Genomic DNA, 6,000 nt, shown 5'->3' on the forward strand with positions numbered 1-6,000 from the left:
GTTCACTATTTGTATTCATTTGTTCACATTTTATTAATTAATTTACTGACATTCGTATTCAAGTTATTCATCGAAACTATATTCAATTATTCACTCACATTTTAGTCATTTATTGACTGCAGTTTGTATTTATTAACTCATTGACTTTTCATTCATTCATTCACAGATATGTTTATTATTCACACTTTATTCATCAAACCATTGACATTGTATTTATTAATGTATTCAGCCATTCACATGTTATTCTTTAGGTCACTGGAATTTTAGTATTTTATTCAATAATTCACTCATTTTAGTCATTCATTCACTCAAACTTTATTAATTCACACGTTATCCATACAATTTCATTTTCCTCAGACATTTGTATTCATTTGTTAACATTATTTTCATTCATCTGCTGACATTTGTATTCATCCATTCACACGTTACTTATGTACTTGGCATTTATTACTGCCGTTTATATTAATTCATTCACTGATTTTTCATCCATTCATTCTGACATTTGTATTACTTCATTCACACATTATTTCTTAGGTGACTGACTTTTCAGTCATTTATTCGCTGAAATGTATATTCACTCATTCACTGACATTTATATTAAATCTTTCACTTATTTACCAAACACTTTACTGTCATTTATATAAATGAATGCACACGTTGTTCATTAGGTGATTCACTTTTTATTCATTCATTCATTCGTTTACTTACATTCATATTACTTAATTGACATTTTATTCATCCATTCAACCTTAAGTCACTGACATTTTAGTCATTTGTTCGCTGACATTTCCAATGAATCCTTCACTCACCTTTTATTCATTCATTCACTCAAACTTTATTCATCCATTCACACTTCATTCATATTGTCTCTGACATTGCATTTATTTGTTCATACATACATTTGTTTTAATTTATTCACATTGTCTTCATTAGTTTACTGACATTTGTATTCATCCATTCACATGCTACTTATTAAGTCCCTGCCGATTATTACTGCTGTTGATATTAATTCATTCACTGACATTTCATCCATTCATTCTGACATTTGTATTACTTCATTCACACATTATTTATTAGGTGACTGATATTTCCGTCATTTATTCGCTGACATTTATATTCACTCATTCACTGACATTTATATTCAATCTTTCACTTATTTACCAAACACTTTCCTGTCATTTGTATCAACCAATTCACACATTATTAATTAGGTGATTGACTTTTTACTTAATCATTCATTCATTTACTCACATTTGTATTACTTAATTTACATTTTATTCATCCCTTCACCCTTAAGTCACTGACATTTTAGTCATTTATTCGCCGACATTTCTATTTAATCCTTCACTCACATTTTATTCATTCATTCACACACACTTTATTCGTTTTGTCACTGACATTGCATTTATTCACTCATACATTTGTTTTCATTTATTCACAGTGTATTCATTAGTTTACTGATATTTGTATTCATCCATTCACACGTTACTTATTAAGTCGTCCCTGACATTTATTACTGCCGTTTATATTAATTCATTCACTGACATCTCATCCATTTATTCTGACATTTGTATTACTTCATTCACACATTTATTAGGTGACTGACATTTCAGTCATTTATTTGCTGACATTCATATTCACTCATTCACTGACATTTATATTCAATCTTTCCCTTATTTACCAAACACTTTGCTGTCATTTGTATCAACTACTTCCCACGTTATTCATTAGGTGATTTACTTTTTATTTATTCAATCATTCATTAACCTACATTTGTATTAATTAATTTACATTTTATTCATCCATTCACCCTTAAGTCACTGACATTTTAGTCATTTATTCGCCGACATTTCTTTTTAAGCCTTCACTCACATTTTATTCATTCATTCATGCAAACTTTATTCATCCATTCACACTTTATTCATTTTGTCTCCGATACTGCATTTATTTGTTCATACATACATTTGTTTTAATTTATTCACATTGTATTAATTAGTTTACTAATATTTGTATTCATCCATTCACACATTACTTTTAATGGTCTGATATTTATTGCTGCCGTTTATATTAATTCATTTACTAGCATTTACAGTATCACTTATTCTCTCACATTTTAGTCATCCATTCGCTCACAGCTGCATTCATTCACTCAGAGATGTTATTAATTAATTAATTTATCCAGTTACATCGTATTCATTTACTGTATTCATTCATTCATGGACTCACTCACTAAGTTTCATGCTGACATGTGTTGTATTAAATCTTTATTGTATTAGGTCAGGCACTATGGCAACCATCCACACTCATCTTTAATAACTTTAATCAACAACATTATATCCATCCATTAGTTCAAATTAATGTGATCATTGAGGTGAAAAGTCTTGTTGATTGACAGTTAACTCACCTGCGTGGCTGACAGGCAGGCCACGCCCCCAGACCTGAGCAACAAATACCAAACATGTTGCATCTTGTCCCGCCTCTTTCACTTCCATGTTACGACACAATAGTCTCCTTTTTCTCCTTTTTATAAGCCCTATTAATTTCATTATTGGTGTGTGTGACTTTCATCTTAATTAGCTTGTTGAGGGAATCAAATCGGTGGCCTTTCAGCCAACTTTTTTTTGTCCACAAAGCAATATTTCGCACTTCCTACTTCCTATCCTGGTCCATTTGGACTTCAAAGATATCAAATAGTGATAATATACATTTGGGATAACATCAGTTCAAAGTTACTTGTTAATAAAAAGTAAATACAAATGATCTAAAGTGGTTTGTGTTATGCCCTAATAACACTCATAGTAGTTTACTTATTAGAATAAATGTTGTTTTAAAGAACAAGGCCAATAATAATGTTGATGAGGTCATGCATATGTCAACTCATTACATAAACTGAAGCGGCAGGCGCATACTGTTCGCCTATTGGTTCCGCGACACGTCCATCATAATGTGTATTGCGTCATCTAAGTCGTCCTCAACGCTGATTGGCCGGGGGCTTCTTCGTCACGCGGTCGCGGCTCCTGATTGGCTCGCCTTGGACATTGCCGTACATGGCAAGAGAGATTTCGCAATCGGCTCCCCTCCATGTTCCAAACAAAAACATCCAAGAGCGTCGACAGACGGAATTAAAGTACAAACTTTTGTCTCCACGTCGTCATTTCTGACCGCCAATTCTCTCTTGTGTCGCCTCGTCAAGGTAAGTTGCCTTAAAAGCGGCGCGGGCGCCCACAATAACAAGCGTTAGCCGTGGAGTTAGCCGCTAGCGGGCACAGGCTAACTAGCTAAACCGTCATCGTCAACACCGAACAATCAAGGCTTCTTTCGTGTTTTTAGTTTGGTTAATCGAGTAAAGAACGATAAGAGTAAATCTCAGTATTGGTGTCATTTAATGTCAGTTTAATGGCAGCAAAAAGTTCGACTAAGTGGCCGGAAATCGAAAATGAAGCAACTTGACACAATTACTTTGCCTGGTTAGCCGTGTTAGCATTTTGACGTTGTTTTCTAACAAACATGGACACTTTTTTTGAAGTCACCTTATAAAGTGAACGTGGAGTTCCCCTCTTTGGGCACAAATACGCTCGGTGGTGATGATGCAACACCAGGCAAGAGAAAGCGCTCCTTGTTTCTGCCCGGAACAGTGACGCCTGCGCACTACGGCTTGGCTGCGTGGCAACGCGCCGACCAATCGGAGCGCACTATGCTAATTGGCTGTACACAATTCTAAATTGGTGCTTTAAATTGAAATATATCGTTATTATATATTTACTTAGATTTCTACGTAAGGCAGGGGTGTCCAAACTTTTGCACACTTAAAAAATCAAACTATACAGGGGCCAATTTCAAAACATTAACAGTAATCTATATACGTTATATAGATCTTTTTTTTGTACCATTAGGGTTCCCCTCAAGTTTGGTCCTGGGGACCCAGAAAGTTCAGTCATAAGAATAAATGTTTTATAATAAAAATTTTTAAAAAGTACCGTATTTTTCGGACTATAAGTCGCAGTTTTTTTCATAGTTTTGCCTGGGGGTGCGACTTATACTCAGGAGCGACTTATGTGTGAAATTATTAACACATTACCGTAAAATATCAAATAATATTATTTAGCTCATTCACGTAAGAGACTAGACGTATAAGACTTCATGGGATTTAGCGATTAGGAGTGACAGATTGTTTGGTAAACGTATAGCATGTTCTATATGTAATAGTTATTTGAATGACTCTCACCATAATATGTTACGTTAACATACCAGGCACGTTCTCAGTTGGTTATTTATGCCTCATATAACGTACACTTATTCAGCCTGTTGTTCACTATTCTTTATTTATTTTAAATTGCCTTTCAAATGTCTATTCTTGGTGTTGGGTTTTATCAAATAAATTTCCCCAAAAAATGCGACTTATGTTTTTTTCCTTCTTTATTATGCATTTTCGGCCGGTGCGACTTATACTCCGAAAAATACGGTATATATATTTGGCGCTTGGGGAACGTGCTTTATCAGTATCATGCTTCGGAAAAGCAGTGCGCTGAAAAACGTGCTCGTTGTTGCCATTGCTCTTGACTTTGTCATTTTTAAATGTTTAAAAATAAAAAATCGGCACAATTTGTTGCATTAATTTATGTTTTGTAGGTTAAAATGTTTTATATATTGTGGTCATCAGTTAATGTTGCAGATCAATTTTTATTCAATATTATTTCTTGAGTTTGTTTTGTTTTATTTTTCAGTATTAAATGGCTCAAATTAGTCAAAAAAATCTAGTTTAAATAAGGATTCAATTTGTTTTTATTTCAGACTAAAAAACAGACTTTGTTGTCATTTGATATAAAGTTCATTCATCTTTTTTTCCTGTTTTCTTTAATGTTAATAATAATAATAATTGATAGGTTGATTGGCAACACTAAATTGGCCCCAGTGTGTGAATGTTGTCTGTCTATCTGCAGTGTTTCCCATAAACTGCCAAGATACCTGTGGCGGTGGGGGCGTGGCTATGGGCGTGGTCACCATGACATCATCGAGTAATTTGCATAATTTACTACAATGATATGATTTTCTCTAAAAAGGCTCCAAAAATGTATACTTACTAATGAATAATAACAGTTTTGTTTTAAACGTCCATCCATCCATCCATCCTATTTACAATATACCCGGTAATTACAACACTTTATGTACATATTTATATACAGATTTGAACAATAAGTTATTCACTGAAATATATTTATTAATTGTGGTTCTTACAAAAAATATATCTTATAAAATATAAAAGCTAAAATGTCTCTTAAAGCTCTGCCCCTTTAATTAGTGCATACTAAATAATTTAACTTTAGCCTACTACTACAACCATATTATTTACCAGCAACATAAAGTGAAACAGAGGCAGAGGTGTCCTGCCACAGTCAGTAACAAATAAACAGAAAACAGTAGTGGTCAAATACAAATAAGGCAACAAGAGAAGTATCCTACACTTCTCTTTTGTAAAGTAAATCTGAACAGCCTATATGGGCATCTACATCAACTATATGATTTGCCTGAGAAGCTAGACAGGACAAAAAATATATATATTTTTTTATTTGTGGCGGACGTAATTCTTTCGTGGCTGGCGGCCACAAGTAAATGAATGTGTGGGAAACACTGATCTGTGTTGGCCCTGCGATAAGGTGGCGACTTGTCCGGGGTGTACCCCGCCTTCCGCCCGAATGCAGCTGAGATAGGCTCCAGCACCCCCCGCGACCCCAAAAGGGACAAGCGGTAGAGGATGGATGGATATATATACATTATATAGATTTTTTTTTTTAACCATTAGGGCTCCCCTCAAGACCCAGAAAGGTCTCATAGTCATAAGAATAAATCTTATATTATTAAAAGTATATTTATATATACTTGGCGCTTGGGGATTGTGCTTTATCAGTATCATGCTTCGGAAAAGCAGAGCGCTGCAAAACGTGCTCTTGACTTTTGTCATTTGTACGTGTTTAAAATAAAAAATCAGCACAATTTGTTGCA

At 34.2% G+C, this 6,000-nt stretch overlaps 1 protein-coding gene across 1 annotated transcript in view; it reads left to right on the top strand.

Annotated features, from left to right (window-relative positions):
- Positions 1 to 3,026: 3,026 nt before the first annotated feature.
- The window catches only part of cebpg (CCAAT enhancer binding protein gamma), a 7,999-nt gene continuing 5,025 nt past the window's right edge, over positions 3,027 to 6,000 (top strand). The window contains exon 1 of the mRNA XM_062066763.1: positions 3,027 to 3,193. The gene's annotated coding sequence lies outside the window, so the exon portion shown is untranslated. The remainder of the gene's footprint in view (positions 3,194 to 6,000) is intronic.

Source organism: Entelurus aequoreus, linkage group LG02 (assembly GCF_033978785.1).
Source record: "Entelurus aequoreus isolate RoL-2023_Sb linkage group LG02, RoL_Eaeq_v1.1, whole genome shotgun sequence".
In the NCBI taxonomy this organism is placed as follows: Eukaryota; Metazoa; Chordata; class Actinopteri; order Syngnathiformes; family Syngnathidae; genus Entelurus; species Entelurus aequoreus.